At 42.2% G+C, this 25,750-nt stretch overlaps 1 long non-coding RNA gene across 2 annotated transcripts in view; it reads left to right on the top strand.

The window, feature by feature from the left end:
- The first annotated feature begins 812 nt into the window (after positions 1 to 812).
- The window catches only part of LOC135104678 (uncharacterized), a 36,820-nt gene continuing 11,882 nt past the window's right edge, over positions 813 to 25,750 (top strand). The window contains exons 1-3 of one of the 2 annotated variants that reach the window (XR_010270483.1): positions 813 to 1,261; positions 2,010 to 2,148; positions 14,200 to 14,248. This is a non-coding gene — a long non-coding RNA (uncharacterized LOC135104678). The remainder of the gene's footprint in view (positions 1,262 to 2,009; positions 2,149 to 14,199; positions 14,249 to 25,750) is intronic. The other variant, XR_010270482.1, reaches the window with a different exon arrangement.

Raw genomic sequence — 25,750 nt, 5'->3', positions numbered from 1 at the left:
ATTCTCTGACAACTCTGTGGTCATACATTTTTTTTCCTTCTGGCATAATTTTTTTTTTTGGCAAATAAAAAAAAAGTAAGAAAAGTATTTATTCTTTCTTCAGACTTGTTTTTTTCATTACACAGATTGCTATTTCTCAACCACAGTTCTTTGCATTATAAGTTTCTCTTTCCAGAAGAAAAACAATCAAAATGAAAATCGGTTACTAAGTTTGGGAGGACATACGAAGATAATTTGAGATACGAGCTGTTAAAGATTTTGTGTCACCACTCCCATTTTGCAGTTGTTAATGACCTCCTGCACTGTAACTATCATCTCTGTCCTCCCTCCACCTTCCTCTTCTATCTTGAGGTGAGTTTGTTTGCAAAAAAAATGCTTCTCTTGTTCAGTTCCTCCTGGTGGTGCAGTACATCAACAGTGTGCTGTGAAACGCAGAAACCAGAAGTTGACAGGAAGTGGATATCACCTTTCTTGAAATTGTACACTTGACATATTGTCAGTGACAGGTACTGTATATCCATAGTAAACATACAAAATACACAGTTGCATAATAGAAACGTGAACAGCTGACATGATGGGGGATTTAAATTTCCCCGAACAAGCCCTTGTTTTTCCCTTTAAAATTTTGGGAAAAATAATACAAAAGTTACATCATTCGATTCGGGGAACCACACGTTTTCTATGACGCTCAAAGCCATAGAAGACTAAAATTTTCACGTATACTCCGAAATTGTGGTCTCCTCAAGGGTGGTGGCACTTACTAACTTTTAAGCGCACGCATTACGCGAGGTCTTGCAGATTTTACTCTGCATTAAGAACTTTGTGACGGTGTTGCCAGTGCCCAAAGAGGAAATTAATGGGTTTGCAGCTTATTTCTCCCATGTTCTTATTTATTTGCTTTGGAAAATTTTATTTCTTAGTCCTTTGTGTCCTTTATTGTCTCTTTATGATGAAAGTCTCTAAGGTTTCCTGCGTCTCTTCAGAAACTGAACATAAAATTTATTTGGAAAGGAGACTAATATTTTTCTTGGCCATCAGATCAGCGATGACTATTTTACACGTGCTCTTCATCTCACCTTGAAAATGCAAGAATCCCAGAGCGAAGAACCGGTGACGACGTGGTGCTTTCTTCAGTTTTCACACTTGCACATTGCAGTGAGAGAAGACGTGCTAGTAACTGCTGTGACTAAGGAAGACACAGAAGACCAAGATGTAGAGGGTTGATCCGCAGCCGAAAGAAGAAGACTAATGAAGCCAAGAGGTATTAATAGAGTATGTTCTTTGTTTCGCTTCATCTTGTCGCTTCTCTCGCTTATCTCATTCATGTTTAGAAGGATCTACCCGCACGTGGGCTTTGTGAGGCTTTGGATATGCACTTCGTGATTTTTTATATCCTCTCATTAAATATCAGATATTATAATGCCCACAAGTATGAAATCTTCGCCTAAATAACATGTATCTAATATTCAAGGATTTATTACTGGCATATATACCTATTGATCAGATTTCCATATTTTCAATTAGCGCCTTTGACACATTACTGAATATGACGTATCTCAAAACACTCGACCAAATTATATAGTCACAAGAAATGTTTAATTACCAGCATACACTCAAAACCAAGGGAGTACAGTTAATTAACGACGAAAAATTTTATGTAACTCAAGTCAAGTATACTTTTTTTTTTTCCCTTTTTTGCTATAGACAAGTTTCCAATTTCACTATTTACATGCAGCTAAGTAAACCTTCACCTTGTACATATTCAGAAAACCAGGCGCTGTACAAGATCATTACGTCCAATGAAACTAAAGACCACTCACTGGAACCTCTCTGCATTATTCCTTTCACTCCGCCTCCTCTTACACTCCCAGATTTTCTTCTCCTCCGCCTACTTTGGCGCTGGCGAGGTGACGAGATGGCGCCGCGAGTGAGTGCCTGGCTGCCTTAGAATTCTTGAGTCGGAAGCCCTAGTGACCAGCGGGACTGAAGGTGCATCCTTTCACCTGCAGGCACGATGACGAAGGTGCTGCCGGATAGGAGGGAGGCAGTGAGAAGAGGTCCTTTGAGCACGTTTGTATAGCCAGGGTCCCGAAGACTGCCCGGGGGAGACACACATGTGAAGACACCAAATGGACCGAGCAGGGTGAGGTGAGGACACTACATAGATTCTCTCTCTCTCTCTCTCTCTCTCTCTCTCTCTCTCTCTCTCTCTCTCTCTCTCTGCTTTTATTTTTTCTGTATTGTTGTTATTTATTGTTATGTTATTGCTAGTTTTATTTATTCATCTCTGTATTCATGTACGATTATACTCGTATACGTAAACACACACACACACACACACACACACACACACACACACACACACACACACACACACACACACACACACACACACACACACACACACACACACACATACAGGAAGTCAGGATGGGACCGTAAGTGACTAGCTTCAAGGAATTCATGGTTGATTGTACCTTTTAATACCACTACCGTCTCAAGAGTATGGCATTTCCTGCTTCACGCGTCATCAGTAGTGAGAAAAGAAAAACAGTGCTCTCATTAAAAACCTCCACATCTTACAGTTTTAATCTGCTGCTTCTCCAACCCGTGAACTGAGAATAAAACCAACAACGAGTATAATCTGCCGGAGCGTACTCGTATGTTAAGTCCTTGTATTTCAAAGTGTTAGGCGGCTTTTACACGGAAGTTACGCTATTCCTTCAAGGAGCTGCAAGAGTCAGCCCTTCCAACCATCCTTTGAAGGTAATGCTTAGGGAGGAGATCTGGCTTGTTAGTGTGAGGGGAACAGCTAATCTCTACAGATCTCTTATTTGGTAGAGAGAGAGAGAGAGAGAGATGAGAGAGAGAGAGAGAGGAGAGAGAGAGAGAGAGAGAGAGAGAGAGAGAGAGAGAGAGAGAGAGAGAGTCTAGTATCCTATCATCCCCATATGAATCTCGATGTGACGACCTTGTAAATTAACGGAAAGGTAAGAAAAGGAAAACATGTAATAGAGAAGGACGTTTTAAAAAGGAGAAAGGGGAGAAATAGAGAAATGCAATGTGAGAAAGGAATGAAAATAAGGAAATCAAGGTAGAGAGGAGTTGATAAGGCCAGTTGGGAATTAAAAGCGAGAGGGAGAGGGAGAAATCAGGGAAGGGGAAGTACATAAAGGAAGGAGAGATGGACTGACAAGGTAGCACAGTAAACATGAGCGAGTAATGAAGCACGGTGATGTATGGGAGAGGAGGGAACTGAATGATGGAAACGAAGCATGTACTGCCCTCAAATTAAGAATCGATTTTCCCCCCTGAGGATTCCACGGAAATCTAACTTTTATTGCCACACACACACACACACACACACACACACACACACACACACACACACACACACACACACACACACACACACACACACACACACACACACACACACACACAGAGGGAGGGAGAGAGGGAGAGGTACACGTACTCCATATCCAGGATAATAATAACTTCACAATTAAGGCAACTTGTATTTTTCATCCTCACCTGACACACATCCACAGGTGAGTGAAAAAAAAAAAAGGTACCTGCAGTTTTCCTTTCAACCCTTCTACCTTTTATTGCCTCTTCTCCTCTTTTTTTTTTTTTTAGTTTGCACCCTTGCGTCACTTAGGTGTTTATTTTTCTTCATTTATACGCTCCCTCTCGTTCTCTTTCTTCCTTTTTTGTCCTTGTTTCTCTTCCTCCTCCTCCTCCTCCTCCTCCTCCTCCTCCTCCTCCTCCTCCTCCTCCTCCTCCTCGAGTCTCCCTTTCTTCACGTCCCCATTCACTCACTTTAGAAACTCGAATTAAAGAGTCAGCAACGCGCCACTAATTTATCAAACTGCCTTAATTAACACACTTCAGAAAATAGGGCGAGAAAAAAATAGCAGCAGCACCCAAGTTTTTTCTCTCTCTCTCTCTCTCTCTCTCTCTCTCTCTCTCTCTCTCTCTCTCTCTCTCTCTCAAGTGGTGTAAATTACGGTGCCATTTTGTGGGAAATATGTCAATTAAAAAACCTTACGAAGAGAAAGAGAGAGAGAGAGAGAGAGAGAGAGAGAGAGAGAGAGAGAGAGAGAGAGAGAGAGAGAGAGAGAGAGAGAGAGAGAGAGAGAGAGAGAGAGAGAGAGAGAGAGAGAGAGAGAGAGAGAGAGAGAGAGAGAGAGAGAGAGAGAGAGAGAGAGAGAGAGAGAGAGAGAGAGAGAGAGAGAGAGAGAGAGAGAGAGAGAGAGAGAGAGAGAGAGAGAGAGAGAGAGAGAGAGAGAGAGAGAGAGAGAGCGTCTTTTGTATCACACACTCCGTAGCCCACCATTCTGCTGAGATTTATGACCCATCAGAGCAGTATTCCTCGTGCTCCTTTGCGAGGCGCAAATTGCTGGCAAAGAATGGGGAGGAAAAAATCTGAAAGCCCGGCACAAAGGGACTCGTCTTGCCCGGCATCTCACGAGCCGCCGGGGAAGGGTTGGTGACACCGTGCCGAGGAAGGAAGTATTTTGTTTCCTTCTCCGATGGTAATGGTGCCACTTGTGTATATCAGGGAATTTATTCGTCCACTGTTTAGTTGTTCATTTGTCGTCGCTCTTTAATGGTATTCTTGTGTAGTTTGAGTGGGAGGTTTCAGCATCCATTTGAAATCTCCGGTATATTCATTCACGTGTTGCGGGACGTACCCAACGACTAACCTATTACACTGACCAGGGAGTTTCATTCTTCACGCAGCAATGTTATGACGTCATTCATCGTTTGGCCGCTGTGATTAGTTTTCCATAAATACTTGTCTCCGGAGTACTGACGCAGTCGTCCACGCGGGACTTCAAATAGACCATGAGAGCACTAAAAGATATTAAAGCTTACACAACACCCCAGGGAGCCGCCCGCCACCATTACTCCACCACGGCAATTATTGACAGGTCCCAGCGGGTTCCCTCACAATTGTGATCATGCTCACTGTCAGTCGCCACTCATCCAACAGTTAACAAGCAGCGGGGTAGCATGAGCTGGCTGACACAAGTTAGGGCGGAATGTTTGATTAATTACGTCCATGCCAGACTGTCTTGTTGTTTAGTCTGGTGGCGTATTAACTTTACTGCACATCTTTTACCTTTATCCCACATCAATGCTTTTATGAATGATCTAATTACTGACAGTCAAAGATATGCACATGTAAGTGACAGGACTTGATTCTGAAACACATCCACGCCGCACCTCCACTGCTTTCTAAAGCCTATAGCTGAAGTTACACGGGCTTTTAAGGGTTTTAGTGATATTAAAAAAAAAATCTACATTATTAACAGGAGAAACAGTCTTGATAAACCGGCCAATCATCTCTGTGGCCTTTGAAAATAATCGTAATGAAAAAATAGTGTTCCGAACATAACAAGAAGTGCAGAGAGTGTTAGCTACCAGACTCCCCCGCTGCCTCTATGTAGGAATGTCAGGTGCCGCCAGAACTTCGCCAGGCCGCTCGTCAATCTAAGTGCAGCTGGCTGGGGATATGAAGCGAAGCGAGGCGGAACATTGAGGATCGTAGTTAGTGGACGTCTGGCGGGAGGGTATCAAGAGAACATTACTGGCCGTCGTGCACGTCCTGCCTCGCTCAGTCTTGTCACTCGTAACAGCGTCTGGCTAAGTGTTCAGATAGGTTCTGTTGTGATAATGCGACTTACAACTATTAGATTTAGGAGAACAACTATATTTACTTAGATTTAGAAAAAAAAAAAAACTATTCCTTTGATATGGAAAGCTGAAATAACACTGGACTTATGATGAGAGCACAGATGCAGCTTTCTATAATGGATGTCTGTAGCTCATGTGTTCATAATATTTGCTACTGGTTCACTAGACTTTATGAAATATACAGTAAAATCCCTCTTATCCGGCATCAACGGGACCGCCGACATGCCGGATACTTGAATATTGCCGGTTACTTGAATAGAAGTGAAATTATGTCCACAATCATCACCCTACACTCACGCATCTTACCATAACAAAGATCAGCTGATCTTAATCAGCAGCTGATCTGATCAGCTGCTTAAGTGAAAGCACAACACGCTTCCTCTTTTGTACAACTTTAAGCATGATGAAAGTGTCAGGCGATAAACAGTGCACACGCGATAAACAGTGCACACGCGGGATTGAGTCACTGAGTAAACACAGTGCAGTGGGCTGCGGATGGCGCGAAGCAGTGCGCTCTGGTGACGAGGGGACAAAGTATGCCTCGCGCGGGAATTTTAATCGATTTTATGAGTACACATTGATTTTCTATTGATTTTAAGGCTGAGGGAAAAATGTGCCGGATACTTGAAGCTGCCGGATACTCGAATGCCGGATAAGAGGGATTTTACTGTAGTTGTAAATTATGAGAGTCTTTATATATCAACTCTCCATGGCAGGAACTCGTTCAGTTGTATAAATGTTGTTCCTTATCTTTCTACATATGGTACGAGTTTTGAAATAGTTAGTGTCCATAGCCTGCTGGAGGAACAACGGGGAGACAGTCACAGGGACTCCATGTAATAGTAAACAACCATTAGTGAGGTCCCACTTGGATAGAAAGGATTAGACAAGCTACAACAGCAATGGTACCGCGTTTCAGGTAGAGGAAGAGCACAAAGAAACACAAAGGAAGATGAGACAGCACTGGACCTGTTGACCCCTACGTGACTTCTTGTTTCATGAGGAGGACGAGGAGGAGGAGGAGGAGGAGAAGGAGGAGGAGGAGGAGGAGGAGGAGGAGGAGGAGTAATGGCACCGGGATGGATGGTAGTGTGTGTGTGTGTGTGTGTGTGTGTGTGTGTGTGTGTGTGCGCGCACACCAGATGTGTTTGTTAACTTGCCGTGAGGGACAGGAGAGAGAGAGAGAGAGAGAGAGAGAGAGAGATGCCCCACCTTTGTTCTCTCATCAGTCGCCCTAATCTTTCTAATCTCGCAAGAATCCACGCGACCCAACAACATTCCTACATTCACATCCTATATTAATCTCCTTTTCTCCTCCTCCTCCTCCTCCTTTTTAAATTTTTGTTCCTTTCGCCACTCATTATTTTCCTTCTTCTTTATTCCTTTTCCTGCATTCAACTCAAACATTAAGTCTGTGTTTCTCTGTATTTTTCTCGCCTCTCCATTCGTACTTCTCTTTTTTTTTCTTTTTCTTTTCGTTCTCCATCACTTCTTCTTTCTTCTTTTTCCTCCTCCTCCTCCTCCTCCTCCTCCTCCTCCTCCTCCTAATATTGCTTTTTTCCTTTTTTTTTTTGAGGGGGGCGTTCGTTCATTCTCTCTCTCTCTCTCTCTCTCTCTCTCTCTCTCTCTCTCTCTCTCTCTCTCTCTCTCTCTCTCTCTCTCTCTCTCTCTCTCTCTCTCTCTCTCTCTCTCTCCCTCTCTCTCTCTCTCTAGGTCTCTCTCTCTCTCTCTCTCTCTCTCTCTCTCTCTCTCTCTCTCTCTCTCTCTCTCTCTCTCTCTCTCTGTCTCTCTCTCTCTCTCTCTCTCTCTCTCTCTCTCTCTCTACAAGCACAACATCCCCCTTGCATGAGCCAGCTCGCCCCTCGCACCACACGCCTCTTTGCATCTCAGTCTCCAGTCGCGGAAAAATGAAAATCGTCTCAGATGAGGACGATGAGATTACGTCGCGGGGGGAGTCACTCGCTCGCGGGGCTGCTGATAAGGGAAGAAGGAAAAGGCGGAGGAAATGTGGAGAAAACTGGAAGAACGAAAAGGAGGCAGGAGGGAGGGCAAAAAACTGAAAGAAGGACGGTAAGAGAGAATTTAAAAAAAATAATATAAATAACAGATAGAGGAAGAAAAAAAGAAAAGGAATAGTAGGAAGAGAGAGAGAGAGAGAGAGAGAGAGAGAGAGAGAGAGAGAGAGAGAGAGAGACAGAGAGAGAGAGAGAGAGAGAGAGAGAGAGAGAGAGGAGGACTAGGATGAAGAGGAGCACAAAGAAGGAAGTAACAGTAGTATATCTGTTGACCCGTACAAGTCAATTATTGATAAGCTACGCTCTCTAATTTAAAGAAAAAAGATGTATTAGTACGTAGAGGAGGAGGCAGGAATAATAAGACGAAGAAAAGTGGAGAGAACCTTAGAAAAAACAAGAATATTTAAGAATGAGTCATTTCCATGTTTCGTTTTTTTTTTTTTTTTTTTTTATAGGGCGAAAGAAATTTGAAGAAAAATAGACAAGAAAATAAGAGAGGCGGAACAGGAGGAGGAGATGGAGGAGGAGAAGAAGGAGAAGGAGAAATAGAAGGAGGAGTAAGACGAAAAGGAGGAGGAGGATGGAGATAAAAAAAAGAATGAGTATAAATTAGAGAAAGAAAACAAAGAATATTAAGCTTTAGGATGAAAGAAAGAAGAAAAGAGCAAGACATTATTTTGAGGGAGAAGGAAATAAGAAAGAAGGTAAAAGTGTGAGATGGCAGGAAAGAAGAAAGAAAGAGGAAACGCAAGACTACTTCCAGAACATAGAGGACGAATAAATATAGACGCAAGAGAAGGCTGTCATGAGAGGGGAGTGAAGGAAGGGTTATCTATCTATCTATCTATCTATCTATCTGTCTATCTATCTAAGTGAATAGAAAGAGAATGAAGAGATAGAAGAACAAGACCTTTGGATAAAGAAAAGTTCAACCGACAGGAACGAGAGGAAAGGGAGAGAAAGAGAGAGAGAGAGAGAGAGAGAGGAGAGAGAGAGAGAGAGAGAGAGAGAGAGAGAGAGAGAGATGTGGCTTGGAGTGAAGATTATCTCTACATATAGTTTGCTTACCGTTGAGAGAACGCGCCATTAAGCCCCCAAAAATGACAATTAATTTTCTTTATTATTATTTATTTATTTATTTTTAAGTACGTCTCGATAGCTTATTCAGGATTCCAGGATATTTTGCTCCGAGTTTGAAGCTCAGAGGTAATTCTATGTGAGTTTTCCTTCCTTCCTTTTTATTTTTTTTCTTTCCTTTTCGTTCGTTCGCCCCTTATGCTCATTTGTTCGTTGATCGTTCGTTGTTTTCTGCTTGTCTTGTCTTCCCTTCCTCTTTACCAGCCTTTCGTCTTTCTTTTCCGTCGTTCATTTTTTTCCTTCCTCCCATGTTTTGCTTATTTCCTTTCCTTCGACATTCACTTATTCATTCATTCATGCATTGATTTCTCCCCTCTCTTCTTTCTTCCTTTCTATATCTGCCTTCTTTCTTTCATCTCTTTCCTCTTTTCCTCATCCTTTTCTTCCTTCCTTTCTCCCTTCCTCTGTTCCTCCTTCCTTCCCTCCCTTTATTCCTTTCTTCCTTTTCCTTCAGTCTTCCTCTCTCCCCTTGTACCCTCCATTCGTCCTATGTATTTTCCCATCTTTCTACGATCTCTCCTCCTTTCCATTATTCTATCCTTGTGTTCTTCCTCTCTTCCTCCATCCATTCATCCTATCATCCTCTCCTTCTCGTAGCGTCTTTCTTCTTTCCTTCCTTCCTTCCCTTCTTGTTTTTTTTCCTCTCAGTCTTACCATCTTGTTCTCCTCCTCCTCCTCCTTCTCCTCCTCCTCCTCCTCCTCCTCCTCCTCCTCCTCTCATCCCACCTGACTTACCTTCCATCTCTCCTTCATATCCAGCCTCCTTATTTTACATAGCATAATTTTCTCTCCAGCATTGAGCCTTCTCTTTTCACACATGACCATCACTCAATCTGGATTCAATTTCTCGCACTACAAAATGCGTGGCATTATCACCACCACCACCACCACCACAACCACCACTACCGCCACCGCCTTCCCCACTACCATCACCACCACCACCACTACCAGCATGTCATCACCACAGGAATTCAAAGCATTCTAGTGTGGTTTACTCAAAAGAGCCATTATTAACGCTCAGAGCTTTCTTATCAATGTATAAAAGGCAGCTTGGGGATTTATGATAAGTGGAGATGGAAGTGGTATTGTCCAGTGTGTGTGTGTGTGTGTGTGTGTGTGTGTGTGTGTGTGTGTGTGTGTGTGTGTGTATGTGTGTGTGTTGTGTGTGTGTGTTTGTGTGTGTGTGTGTGTGTGAATGTGTGTGTGTGTGTGCGTGCGTGCAAACTCTTGATACACTTAAGGTCAACTTTTTGTTGTCATATTTACTTATTTACTGTTCAGCTTTCTTTTGATTATAGCGATTTTTTTTGTTGATTAGCAAAATAATGCGGCGCTAGACTACCAAGAACAAAGGAGGCGGGGCCAAAGAGCGAGGAACAAAGGGGGCGGGGCTAGACAATCAGGAACAAAAAGGGACGGGGCCAGAGAACGCGGGACAAAAGGGACGGAGCTAGACAGGGTAGGACAAAAGGGGCGGGGGTAGACAACCAGGAACAAAAGAAGTGGGGACAAAGAGCGCAGGACAAAAAGGGCGGAGCCAGAGAACGCGGGGCAAAAGGGGCAGGAGTAGACAGCACATGACAAAAGAGGCGGGGCTAGAGGGTGCGGGACAAAAGAGGCGGGGCTAGAGAACGCGGGACAAAATGGACGGGAATATAGAACGCGGGACAAAAGGGGCGGGGCTAGAGAGGGCGGGACAAAAGGACCGTGGCTGAAGTGCAAGCTATTCAGACAGGCAAACGGACAAGCGAAGAGATACAGACAGATAACCCAGCAACAAATATACAGACAGACAAACAGAAACATGTCATAATACAAATGTACACAGATTCATATTTCAGACACACACACGCAGCTATACATATTCGACATTCAAACAAAATCCTATCGAAAAATGGAGAGACATGTAGGTGAGATCTGCGGCTCAGTGATGGTCGGCGTGCGGTGACTTACCGAAGAGAAACACAAGCCAAGCCTCTCGAACCAACATTGCGTCTTTAAAGTTCGTCTATCGATTAAATAAAAAGGAAACTGTTCAAACAAGTGCTAGTGGAAGGCAAGAGAGGGTGATAGCAACAGCCGCTCCTTATATCGGTAAAAATACTTCTGTACATGTCGAGTTGCGCTTTTTAACGAACGGTGTCTAGGGCTTTAGAGACAACATTGCGTTTTGAAGTGTTCCGGGCGGCAAAATGAGCGGGAAAATGTGGTAATGAGCAGTAATAATAGAAGAAAGAAAGCTCATGGCGCCAAAAACATGTATTTTCGCACTCGTTCGTTTAAGTATGAGAGTCTTAGTCGTTCTGCGAATTGCGACTTAATGGAAAATAAGCGAAATGAGCAAACGAAGTGTGTGTCTTGGAAGTGCTTGTGCCGTTAAACGGGATTGGGAACTTATCGCTGTGAGTTACCTTTGGGTTTTCTTCTCTAATGTACTTGTAATTGATGGAATATAAGTGTTGTGATGCGGTCCGCTTATGATAGAACGGGCAAGTCAACAGAGTAAGTACGTATAATGTATACTTTTTTTCTTATTTTTGTTAATTGGTATAGGTGTTGCTCGAGTCCAGCCCTGCACAGTTCAGTCTCCGTCAAATCAGTGGTCAGTGCATGACTTGCCTTTACAAAGCCTCCCACGGTTTTGTTGGTAAATTGTTGATGCTGCCGCGACTCTTGATGTTTGTCGATGCACACACAGGCGTCCATCCAGCGCCCCACGTCTCTGTTGCAGCACAGTCCGGTGCAAGCAACACATACGCAAGCAATCACATACGCACGTGGCTTTTATTCGCACACTGCAGGATTTCTGTAAATGGTCGTGAAACACTAAACCAACAAAAGTTTTAGCAGAACTGACCGTTTCAGGGAGATGTAAAGCTTACATTGAAATAAAACGAGACACATTCAAGAAGCCATCCCACAGTGTGCCATGTAGTCCTCAAATTTCTATAAAAACCGCGGCACAGGATGGTCTGTTAGTACACCTACAGTGCTAATCCCTGTGAACTGTATAATAACGCAACATCATAAAATACACAACACATGCACGTGCAAATCGGGTCGTAATACCTGTCGGGCAATTACTTCAAAGTACTGTGGTATTTACGTACTGTTATGACCCCATTGCATGTAAATTGGATTAGGAACGCTTTTTAAACGGATTTAATAAATATGATTGATAATTCTCATAATGCTGAGTAACATAATACAAATATGATTTAAATATCTTTATACAACCATTCCGTTCACTGCATACAGAGATGTCAATTATTGATTTTATAAGTAGATTACCACAATTCTCAAACAAATGTGATTCATAAGGCCATTAATATTGACAATCACAGTAAGATATTATTGCGATATTTTTCAAACAAACATTATCAAATCCACACTGAGATAGCAATAATCCTTTTAGCTACAAGATCCTAACTTTTCTTTCTCTAACGTGATATTACAAACAACTGCGCAAAAGCCAACAAGTCTGATGCTCCTTGTTCTTCCTTTGTGTAAATACAGCCAGAGTAAAGTCAAGGACAAGTAGAATCTCCGCACTGGTTCATCAATGACTCCTCCACCTTCCTGCGCAGAAACTCAGTGACGTAGTGGGCATGTATCTCATGGTTCACGGTGGGTCGCATCTAAATAGTGATGGAGGATGCCTTGACTCAGCCTAGCGCCGCTCATATCTCATACAGAGTACGTATAGTTACCCAGCATCCTTAGCGTCGAGAGGTTAAGAGGCGCTGCTCAGGCCACGTCCAAACACCGCTGACTTAGCTGCAGTGTTGCTCCTTTTTTGTCAAAATAGATACAACGTAGAAAGTTTGGAAGGGAATCTCCAGCTTGTCAAGAATTTTTGTAAGAGGAAACAGAAAGGAGGAGGAGAATGATGATGACGAGGAAGCGAAGAACGATGAGAAGGGAGCGGGGGAGAAGGAGGAGGAGGAGGAGGAGGAGGAGGAGAAGTGGTTGAGAAGGAGGAGGAGGAACACTTTACAGTTTCCACTCTTCACTACTGAAATACCACATTCTTCTTCTTAACCCTTTCTTGCCCCCCTCATGTCCCTCACTTCATTGATACTTTACCTTCCACCAGCACCTTAGTTCCTCCCACACCACCACCACCACCACCACCACCAACCACCACCACCACCACCGTCCTTCATTTTAGTCCCTTCCCTCCCTTCCACCGTCATCCCACGCTTCAGCCCCTTGCCGCATGATGATGTCTTCTTTAGCAGCCATCATGAAGAGGGATTTTTTCGACGAGTTTGTAATTAATGCTCCTGACCATTATCGACCATGGTGTCTTGGCATTTGAGGGATTAAAGGAGGAGTAGCTGAAAGGGAAGGAGTGAAAGGAATGAAAAAATAGCATAGAAAAGGTGAAAGATGAGGGAAACAAAGAAGGGTGAAAGCGTTCCAGGAATAGGAAGGATAGAAGAGACGGCATATAGGAAATGAAGAAGGAAGGGAAGGGGGAACAACACAGAGGAGTGGGAAAGGGTGAAAAACAACGTAGAAAGGTGAAAGATGAAAGAAGAGATGAAAGCTTTCCAGGAAGAGAAAGGAAACGAGAGGAAGAAAAGGAAGAAGGAAAGGAGGAACAACAGAAGGGGTTTGTGGAAAGATGAAGGAAAATTGCGTCAAGGAGGGAAAGAATGAGGAAACGCGGCCCAGAGGAGGAAAAGGAGGAGGAGGAAGAGGAAAATAAATCAAGTCAGCGCTCTCTTTGCCACCACAAGGGGAACAGCTGGAAAACGAAAGTGAGATAAACACGCGATATTTGTTATGAGGAAAAGTTCTGGAAGTGTTTTTACGACAGGAAGATTAAAAGAAAAAAAATAGATGGAAAATTTCAGGATTAAAAAACATTTGGTGCGAGGAATTATTTTGACGAAGCTTAACAGCTTAAAAAATAAATAAATAAATAAATAAATAAAAATAAAAGGAAGACTGATGTTAAACTGCACTAAGCCTATAGCAAACCATGAAAAGGAACTAAGTTACTAGACACAGGGAACGCTCTTGAGGAATCTTGACCTCCAACATGAAATAAACGACGTGATCACTGAAGATACGTCATGTTTACTGTGAACACGCCTAAAAAATAAGATGGTGTTATAATTCAAATTCTCATTATTCTTTGCCTGTTGAATTCATAACCACCTCTAGTCTGCATGAAAACAAACTCCATACTGATAACTCGTTTCAACACACTCCTTCCTCTGCTAGTTTGTTTTGGATAAGCAACGATACGATTCAGTTGTAACAAAAAAATATAATTAAGTGCTGCTTCACCTACCTGTGATAATATGCCCTTTATTTGCGTATCTTCTTCCAGCGCATAGAAGAAGAAGAGAAGAGAAGGACGAATGAACGGAGTCACGAAGGTAAGCCCTTTATTTATTACAATTTATCATTTATTACGTATCTTCATCTTCCAGCGAATAGAACTTATTAGCGTAGAGAAGAGGAGGACGAATGAACGGAGACCCGGAGGTAGGAGGGGGGAGGAGACAGGGGATAGGAAGGAGTCTATAAAACGTTTTAAAGATCCGCTAAATTGTCGCTTCCCTATAGAAATCCAGCAGGAGTCTTTGAGCTTTTTTATCTTGTGTACCGTTCATCACGCAGCATTTGTCTATAAGATCGTAAAGACGTGTTTCTCTCTCTCTCTCTCTCTCTCTCTCTCTCTCTCTCTCTCTCTCTCTCTCTCTCTCTCTCTCTCTCTCTCTCTCTCTCTCTCTCTCTCATCCATGTCATGTTCTTCCTGTACTTGTTTCAGAACATCATGGCGGCTCCTGTCTCTTCAACACAAGTCCAGCCCTGTATCCATTAAAGCCCCTACAAGCAATAAATAAGGGGGAGGAGGAGGAGGAGGAGGAGGAGGAGGAGGAGGAGGAGGAACAGCAGCAGGTCTTAGAGAGAGAGAGAGAGAGAGAGAGAGAGAGAGAGAGAGAGGCAGGCAAAAAGTTAGTGGGATAATCTCGTAATAGCAGAAAGAGTTGAATGGCTGGACGAAAACACTTGACGAAAAAGCATTCTGCAATCAGAGGAAATGAATGGACAGCGAGGGGAGGGAAGGCGAGGCGAGCTTCCCTCCATTATGTTCCTCACACATACACAAACAGGCCGATTACCGCAGCTTAAACGTAATGATTAAAAAAAAAAAAAAAAAAAAAAACCGGGGAATTGGAGCCACCTGACGTAGTGTCTAATTTTCCAAGTGAAGTAATACGCTGGTTCTATGTATTTCCGTATTTTAGAGACCTGCAACTAAAGACCATGAGGGTTATCGTATATGTTCTTGTATTTTATGACACAAATGGATGTACATCAGGGTAAGGAAGAATCCGAGTGGATGACTAAGAGAGTATAAAGGAAGAGCTTTTACGGGAAACTGTAAGAGCGGGAAGCGAGAGCATGTGAGACTGAAAGCTTATGTATATAATTCAGTGCATGTTTAGTCCATCTCTGATTTTCAAGTCCATGATGTTTCAAATTCATGAGGTTCTGCAGTCAAAGTCAAAAGTCGGAAGATACCACGTTCATTTCCTGTGTTAAGAGCTTTCCCTCAGTCTCAAGTCCCCTGATCTGCTAAGTTTCCAGCAATTATGGAGACAATCAGATGCGAGAGCTTGGTATCGAGGGGAAACATAGAACACAGTGGCCTTGAGTGCAGTTACTAGTCTTCTGACAGCGATTGTATCTTATGTCCAAGACTAATATATTTGTGCAGTCTGTTCGATTTTGAATTACACGTTGCCAGTAAGTACCGATGGTGTGATTGGCTCTACTGACGGCGACGAGGGCAGCAGGAACGCCTGAAGCTTTACAGGTTGTGCTCACTATGGGCTATGGAAGAGGGAGAAGATTATGACAAAGCTTGAATGTCACTGGTACAAAGTTTGTTCAGTCTAATCTGTGAAGCTACAAGGACAGGAATTCCCATTGTTCCTTGCTCTCTAAAGATGGCCTCGCTTATGTTGTTAGCAACGCTCAACTGTCCGCCAGGAAGGAGTGAACCAGTAAACAATGGATCGTGCAAACACACCTTGATGGATCCGTGAGTCGTCATTTGGTGGCGTGATATGAGATGAATGATTCCACCTGCCTGTCTCTCAGAAAGCCAGAAATAACAGTGAGAGTCTTGATTGGGCATTGCGAACTCTGCTTCTAGGAAACTTCAAGAATGTATAACATCAACTATATTGATGTGTAAGTACATGTACGCGCGTGTGTGTATGTGCGAAGTTGGCTTTTGTCCCCGTCGTCAAGCCATGTCATCTCTTGTGTAAATATAAAAACTGTTTAATTAGATAACAAAAAGTACACACAGGGGAGCCGTTAGGTCGCCGGCTTCCCTCACCCTCGCGTCCTCATTCAGTCTCCCCCACTCATCCAGGCCTCATTACCGTGTTCCTAGCTAATTAGTTTTGTGCTGAAGATCAGGGAATTATTCTTCTTCAGTAGCTGCCTCTGGCCGTCAAGTGGGCACTGATGGGGATAATCACATTTCACGTTTCCCAAAATGAACGCACCTATGTCTCCAGACTCCCTCCCACCATTCCAACACAGCTCCTCCACGCCTCACCGAACAGGCGGGTACTCATGCCGCGCCTCGCTCAAGAATGAGTTAATCTTCAGTTTTCTTCTCTTATAGTAAAAGTCCATATGTTGTGAACTAAATTTATCATCCATAATAATTTTTTTCTGCCATCTGATGTACAAGTCGCTTATCTTGGTTGATTAACTAAACTGAATTCTACGTGACACCACCAGAACCAGAATAATGTTGGTAAAGTAGCGTCCGTTTGCTGGATAAGCAAAGGGACAAAATTCCTTTTCCTAATCTGTCTCGACGGGACCCGGAGCCCGGGCTGTCCGAGGAGAGGCAGAGGCGGAGCGGCTCGTTAACGGGATAAAAACACTCTTCCCCTCTTGGAAAACAAGGTAGCCTGAGCTTTCCCGAGGGGCGCCCCAAGACCGAGGCGGAGAGGGTCGCTTTAAATCAAGGTACGCGGCACAATACTTTCAGCATAATAAACTTACTTCACTACGTCTACCTTTTGTTTTAGTTTAAAGTGAATTTTACGTTTTTGTTTTATTCATTAGATATTCATGTATTCATTGCATACCGGTCATTTATTTTCATGGAGTTGTTTTCCATCACCCTTCACCTGTGCGGCAGGGCGAAACACACCTGCCGCCACCTGCTTCTTTTACCTGTACAGCAAGCAGGTGAATGCTTATATGTCTGCTGAGTGACTTGGATTTTAATCATTTTCTCCCATTTTCTTTTCACCACCACCACCACCACCACCACCGTCCTCCCCATCACCTTCATTTCATCTTCACGTTCATCATGAGTGTGCTTGTTTACAGGAGTGCCTTGGTCGTTCCTCACACCACTTGCAACTGTTTGGATTGAAGGCCTCGCTTCTCAGTGGCCACGTTAGAATTCCATAATAAATTGTACCTTTGATTCTCTTTTTTGTCTCTTTCATGAGGGGAGAAACTGAGAGAGAGAGAGAGAGAGAGAGAGAGAGAGAGAGAGAGAGAGAGAGAGAGAGAGAGAGAGAGAATTACCTATGACCTTCTTCTCCCATCCGTTTGAAATTTCTATTTGTTTTTCTCTCCTTCCTTCTTTTTTTTCCATTCTTTTTATCTTCTGAATTCTTATTACGTTCACTTTCACAGCTTTCTTCTTTCTACTATTTTTTTCTTTTCGCTCATATTTTACACTTCCTCAATTTCCCTTTCTTTCCCCTATTGGTTTATTTCTTTCCTTCTCTCTCTCTCTCTCTCTCTCTCTCTCTCTCTCTCTCTCTCTCTCTCTCTCTCTCTCTCTCTCTCTCTTTTTCCTTACGTTTATTGTTACCTGCTTGCTCTCCCTCTTTGCTCTCCCTCTTTGCTCTATTCCTTTCTCTCTTTTATCTCTCTCTTTCTCCCTCTTTTATGTACAACTTTTAATACCTCCGCAGGAAAACAAAGAAAGAATGACCACCAGCAGATCATTTTATCCCTCAGGAGGTGTTTGTGATAAGCTAAACTACACCGACTAAAATAAAAACTTCAGGACGTTATGTAGTTGCGTAGTAAGGAAACAGAAGGAAATTACTCACACACCCACAGGCAAACACACAGACAAACACACACACAGACAAACACGCACCGTCCCTTGCTCAATTCTTGTTCCTGATCGACTCAAACGACCCCTGACACACACACACACACACACACACACACACACACACACACACACACACACACACACACACACACACACACACACACACACACACACACACACACACACACACACACACACACACACACACACGTCCAGGGTACACTCGAGAGAAGCCAATCATACCAAAGGACAGAAGAGCCAGGCCAGCAGATTCCCAGCAGCATCTCAGGGGGACTAATGATGCCAGACCAGACCACAAGATCAGGTGCCAAGACACTTCAAAGTGCAATGGGTCAAATAATTGTCTGCCCGTCCAACAATGTATAAGGTAGACTAATTAACTGATTAACTGATTCACTTGCCGTCTAACTGGTTGACTGTCTGGCTAGCTGGCTGACTGATACTGATAAAATAACTAACGCTTACTCAAAGGCAGTTCAGCTTATTTTGATTGGCTGACTGACTACTGAGTGACTGATTTACTTGACTAATTTACCAAGATTTGGCTTATAAATTGGCTTAGATAAGTTGATAGATGGATAGATAGATAGATAGATAGATAGATAGATAGATAGATGCATACGTTCATAAATGCACAGACACTAATTTATAGCTAGATAAATAAATAGACACATGCAACTTTACTTTTCTGCATAAGCGGCTTAGCATCCAGAGAAAATGGGAAACTAATTAAATAACCTACGGAAAAATATGTGTAAAAATGCATTCTGCTCTTTCTTATTTTATGGGGAATACATTTTGCTGCAGTCTTGGTACGTACGTAACAAAGTATTTCGCGTGGCAGTCTTGCTGTGTTTTGCATTGATTGCTGAAAGAATGACGTGAAAGGTGGTTAATTCAGAAACTACGTGAATATTTAAAAAACTATAGATGAAAGTTCTCTCTCCTCTCTCTCTCTCTCTCTCTCTCTCTCTCTCTCTCTCTCTCTCTCTCTCTCTCTCTCTCTCCCCGATACAGGCAATTCAGAAGCACCAAACATAGATGGATGTGATGTGCATATGCCAGAGGGTTGCTGTTTGTCACCCCGGGTCTTGGAGGCTATGAAGGCTTGGTAATTTACACACAAGGGGTCCCTTCAGCACTCCCCTGTAACCTTGATCAATGTTCCGTGTCGGGTTGCTCCGTGGGTCTCTGGTAGCGATCCGTCAGGCGGGCAGCCAGCATGAACCGGCGCCGAGGCGTTTAGATCTCTCTCTCCCCGCCTTGGTGCATTCTGGCACTTGCTCTTCATTTCGTGCCTTGTCTTGCTTGTTTGGTCTTCTTGGTCTTGTCGTCGTCGTTTTCGTCATCAGACCATCGCGTTCTAGTCCTCCTCCTCCTCCTCCTCCTCCTCCTCCTCCTCACCTGTGCTATCTTATCTCTTTATCAAGTACAGAGTAGTTAATCATAATTAGTTCCCAAGCGGGCCTAAAATGAACTGAAGCTTTTGTACGAGTATGTTGGTGTTTGGTCATCCAATGTAATCCTCCTCCTCCTCCTCCCAAACAGCCTTGCAAGGACCTAAAGGTCTGTTGCTGTTTGGCTATCCATTGTAATCCTCCGTAATTCTCTCCTCCTCCTCCTCCTCCTCCTCCTCCTCCTCCTCCTCCTCCTCAGCCCCCTTCTCCTCCTGTTCCTCCTGCTCGCCTCTCCGTCCTACCCTCAAAGCAGCAATGAATATCTGTGGAACAAAGCGGTCCTTCCAAGCAGCTTCGTCATTAGGGTGCCGACCTCTTGTTTCCTGCCATTTGGGTTTGTTTACCATATATATGTTCCTGTATAGCCTTCCTTGCTTTCTCTTTCGCTCTCCCTTTTCTTTTATGGAATGGTGATCGTGGCACAGGCCTCATGACTCGCTTCTTGCTCATACCGCCCCTCAGTTCTCCTGCGTGTCCTTGACGTGGAAAGACGTCACGTAAAGAGATTTTTGTGTTCAAAATAAATAGGGTGTTAGGAAAAGACGGTGTGAATGTTGAGTCCACCCAATGCGTCAGGCTTGTTGAAGCAGCTTTTCAGACCTGCAGCCACTCAAGAAGATTTTCAGTTATTTTCGTATGTCGAATATTACATTCGAAAAATTGTGAGCGAAATGAAAAAGTTAATGCCAAAGTGACAATACAGTTATGAAATCATGTTCCTCTTACTGGAGCTGTTACTTTGATTGTCAGGTATATATATATATATATATATATATATATATATATATATATATATATATATATATATATATATATATATATATATATATATATATATATATATATATATATATATATATATATATATATATATATATATATATATATATATATATATATATATATATATATATATATATTATTTATTTATTTATTTATTTATTTATTTATAAATGCCTTCTGTCATAAAATGTGAGAAAATGGATAAAAGATTGGAAAAATTATAACTGCACCATGTCAAACTGCCAGACTGCTGCCACACCGCGCGGAAAAAAAAATAAAAAATTCGTGTCTCAAGTGACCTGTGGACTCTTCCAGTTTTCTATGGTGCTTGGTGACAGAGGGAAATGTATGAGGAGGATGAATCTCTTCCGGACGAAAATCTGACAACATGGGGACCTGAACAGCCGCATCAAACTTGACTGATTTCTATTCTGTACGGTCTTTCCAAGCTAAAAGATAAATATACATAAGAACATAAGAAATAAGGGAAGCTGCAAGAAGCCACCAAGCTTACACGTGACAGTCCCTGTATGAAATATTCTTAATAAATGAATGCTGGTATGAAGGGAGCCTAATAAGAAGTACTGGACGTAATTTTTTCATCCAGAACGCATCAGAACTCTCTTCACGTCCTGTAAAGATTTCGGGACGTGTCTTCCTAACTGATTTTTCCTCCAGCCATCAGTGTGTCAGGGTGGAATGCCTGGTGGGAGGGAGTTTGCTTTTTTGCTGGTACTAAAAGACACCGTGGAATGCTAAAACAGATAACCTCATTACGGGCCAGAGGGGCTTTTCTTACCTGCTAGTCCCTTGTCTATTTTTTCTTTCTTTTTTTCTTTTCCTCCTCCTCCTTCATCACCACTACCACCACCACCACCTCCACCTTACAACTCACGGCTTCCAGTTAGGGTCAGACAGTTGCAAATGGTTTCGTTGACGACAAATGATCGACTGTTTATCATTCTGCAGTGATGAGAGACGCCAGCATGGGAGGGATCGGGGAGGGACTTAGGAAATTTGTAAAGGGAGGAAATTTTTCTTGTTCAGGAGGACAAGAAAGCAAGTATGAGAGAAAAGAAGGAAAGGAAGGGAAAGGAAGCGGGTAAGTTTCACTGAAGAGTGAAGAAAATCTTTTCACGGCCTGACGTGTGAGAGTTTTCTCATCTTTTTATGAGTGGCTTGAAGGAAAAACTTACTCGTTGTGTGGGTGTTGGTGTATTGCACACACGCGCTGGTGTAGGTGTTGCCTACGTGCCCAACACACTGTTGTCGTATATGTATATGGTGAGATGATTCAGGAAAATCGAAAGGTGATATACATACCATGCTGTCACGATACATCTAAGGCAGCGTTCTTGCAAAGAGGAAAGATAGATGGAAAGAAAGATTTCACCAACGCATTTGAAGAAATTGGAAATGATTTCATTTTTGCCTTGGGTACCAATAATGTTTGTACTTTTTAGAAGATCCTAACATACACGTCCTTCCGGAAATACCATGAAGTAAAAGTTAAGATCTCAGTAAACTTGCAATAATGGAATCTCTCTTCCCTTCTCTCCGTTATCTCTTCCCCCTCCCTTCCTCCCAATAACCTCATCCTTCTCCCTCCCCATTCCCCCTTCTTCGCTCGCCGTGCACAGATTTTTTCGTGTTTGCATGGAAAATTAGAAGGCAAGTAAGGTGGTAAAGAGGAGAAAACTGGAGAGAAGGGAGGGGGGGAAGGCAGGAGGGAATGAGGAAGTGGAGGAGATAAGTTGAGGCTGTCTTGTGTGAAGTTTTGTAGTACGAGTTTAGGGAAGGAAACGAGGACGAGACGCACACACACACACACACACACACGCAAAGAGATAGAGTAGTAGTAGTAGTAGTGGTAGTAATAGTAGTAGTAGAAGTAGTAGGAGTAGTGTAGCAATTGTAGTAGTAGTAGTAGTAGTAGTAGTAGTAAAAGATCGTCTAGTTTATTTGTCACTCACTCGATGATAACAGTCTAAAGGAAGGAAGCCCCATTTAAGTATATCACGTGTCCGAAACAGCGCCCTTGACCTTCCGTTTGTGACAAGGGCGACATGAAGGTGAGAGATAAGAGGGTCGCTCTGAAATACTCCCAAGATTTTTTGGGGCGATCCTTGAAACATTCAGTGTCCCGAGGATGTCTGATCACTTGTTTCTTCTGCACTTGTACGTCACGCTACTAAAACAGAGACTGAAATATGTTCCTCACACCTTATAAAAATAAATAAATAAGCTTTGAAACCAATTTTATAGCAGTCTTCGATCATGCAGTTTTTCTCTTTCACGCACCATTGAACAACTCATTGCTAAAAACATTAAGGTTATTGAGGCGAGTTTATGCCTGTAATCGAGCTAATTACCTTTTTGTCACGGCTGATTACCTTTGACATACTGAATCTGGATTCACTCGTATTAGGTTTCAGCAGTAATGTGACAACAGCAGATGATCTAACGCCTTTGCCAAATTGTTGTATTTACTTTTTTTTTATGACGACAAAATATATTATTAGAACACCTGTCTTGCTATTTTTATTTGAAAGAAGGTAGTTTTATGACGTTCAGAGGATCACTTGCATCAGTCATGTCACATCAAAGTTTTAATGTCAAAGAATTAATTATTGAAAACGTAATTTTTCATGATTGTTCTTATGTAACATTCAACAAACATTACTTTCTTTTTCTTACTGATATTCCCACCGGATATTTTGTAGATTATTTTAGACATTAATCTCTTTATCATAAATATTTTTATCTGTTATATGCTGTTCACGCTTGTGTGCTCTCACCAGTAAACTACCTGTCACTGCAGACAGATCGGCTTATAAATATCTTGTCAAAAATCGAAGGTCCGTCTGTCTTTTATATGTTGCGGATGAAAGTGGCCCAAACGATGCTGAATGCAAGAGTGTTAAAGTAATAAATTGTGTATTCCATCTCCCACATGTTTGACCTGTTTATCGTCAGCTCAAGAAGAAAAAGCCATTATTCTGTATATATTTTCCGAAATGTGCAACTCCCTTTGTGCTTCAACACATATGCAACAACAGGGGAGTTTTTTCCCTTCCCCTTCGTTAATTTTTAGAAAGGAGGGCGGGACTTTTCGTCAGCGGGGTGAGGAGCACTGTCCTCATATTTGCCATGCCGGAAGCACAACATGAACGTAACGAGTCTTTACATTTTCAGCTCCACCGGGCGTTTCTGTGTTGCCGCCCACGAGGGGTGACTGCTGGTTCCTGCGCTGTGGCAGGCATTAATCCCTGTGGCGGGTCTTTGGCAAGTCGAAAAATATGTGGCATTATTGTACTATATTTTCCTCTTCTGCAGAATATTGCCTTAGAAGGTTTAATAATGTTATGAATTTAAGAGAAGCCTTGTAGAAATATGATTAATTTTTGCAGTGGATTAGGAAATTACTTCCAAACCGACCTCGAAAGTTATACTAATTATAGTTTTGCTGACTACACACAGGACAGAAACCATGCCGTCAAAATTCACCGCTCCCGTGTGTTACTATGTTCTGCTGACCTGTCTTTTAGTTTCTGTAGACACTAATAGGAACAAGGTGGAGAAAATAAAGGCATACTTTTCCTCTCCTCAGAAAGTGCTGAAAAACGTGATGAAAAATGTTGTCGCTCTAATCTGTTCGTTTTGTGGCGGGAAGAGGACCGCGTGCTATTGAAACAGACAGGCAGACAGATAGACAGACAGACAGACAGACACACACTCACACACACACACACACACACACACACACACACACACACACACACACACACACACACACACACACACACACACACACACTGACTGACTGATTTATTGACTAACTGACTTACTCCGTGACGCAGAAAAATGAACTGGCAGCTGAAAAGTGCATTTTCGGAAAAAAAGACTGACCACAAATAGATTACGGCAGAAATTGTATTTGTTCCCACTTCTCTGCAATTGCAACCTTGCCAAATGTAGCACCGCTGTTATAGTTCACCAGCAAAGAGATTAGAAGCATCTCCCAGGAAATTTATGATACCGAAGGAGGTTGCAAAATAACATTCAGGTGTTCTCAAATAGAGTGGCAGATGAATGGAAAGGATTCATTAATCAGATTGTTAGTCCCGAGTCATTAAGGAGCTTTGAAAGATTAAACAAATTTATGGATGGGGATTGGGTGGAAATATACAAGTTTATTTCGTACAGGGACTGCCACGTGTAGGCCTTGATGGCTTCTTGTAGCTCCCCTCATTTTTTTATGTTCTTAGTGCAAGCCCTAAAGTAGAGTGAAGGGCAGGAGAGGTGACTAATCTGCACTAACGTGTACAATATAGGGAGCGAATTTTTATGTAACTCAGATCGAATCGAGCGGAAGTTGCATTATCCAATTGTGGATACTGGACGGTGCAGCTCACCTCCCATTATACACTCCCTCCGGCAGAAGGAGGCAGGGTGTTGTATAATGTTAGACAACGTGTGCTGTCCCCTTAGTTTCTATATAAACGCACACGCTACAGCAATACTGACTGTAGGAGAAGATAAATGTGGCAGTTACTGTGTGTGTGTGTGTGTGTGTGTGTGTGTGTGTGTGTGTGTGTGTGTGTGGTATACAGTATTTTGATGATAACTTTTGAGAAATGCAGAATTGTTAAGATCTTGTTCTATTTGTATATTATCAAGACTGATCGACTGTTACGGGATGGTTGTTATTATTTTTATCAGCAGATTTTGTCTATTTAGAACAAGAATTTAGGAAGAAAGTAAGAAAATAAAGGAAGTTGCAAGAAGCCATCAGACATACTCGTAGCAGTCCTTGTATGAAACGAGCTGCTTATCTCCACTTATCCTTCCCATTCACAAATTTGTCTAATCTTTTCAAGCTCCGTAATAAGAAACTAAGGGAACATAAGAAAATAAAGATTAGCAATAAGAAAATTAAGCAGATAGACATTCAGACAAACAGACAGACAGACAGATCGTTAGATAAACAGAGGATTCAGTAATATATATATATATATATATATATATATATATATATATATATATATATATATATATATATATATATATATATATATATATATATATATATATATATATATATATATATATATATATATATATGATATACAAGAAAATTCTGTACAGTTCATGAAAAACCTTTCTCATTGATCCATGCTCCAGTAGCTTTCACAATTTATCTCTATCACTGGCTTTATTAAACATCCCCTTTGTGAAGCACTGCAGTCATCTCCGCTTTCACTTGTTATACAGTTAGATATTTCCCGCAAATACTGCGTGGCTTCCATGAAAAAAAGAAAAAAAAAATGGAACAAAGAAAATCCGATCGCTGAATAAAACAAATGACTAATTTGAAATACCCAGTGCGAAATGTTGCTTGTCGAAATATACCCGTATTTCGCTTGATGTTTTTTTATTTATTTTTATTTTTATTATTTTTTTCTAAATGTTTCAGTATTCATGGACAGTTCCCCAAA

This window comes from Scylla paramamosain, chromosome 11, assembly GCF_035594125.1.
Source record: "Scylla paramamosain isolate STU-SP2022 chromosome 11, ASM3559412v1, whole genome shotgun sequence".
NCBI classification, from domain to species: Eukaryota; Metazoa; Arthropoda; class Malacostraca; order Decapoda; family Portunidae; genus Scylla; species Scylla paramamosain.
The sequence above is the reverse complement of the archived record's forward strand: the minus strand, read 5'-3'. Positions and strand labels throughout refer to the sequence as shown.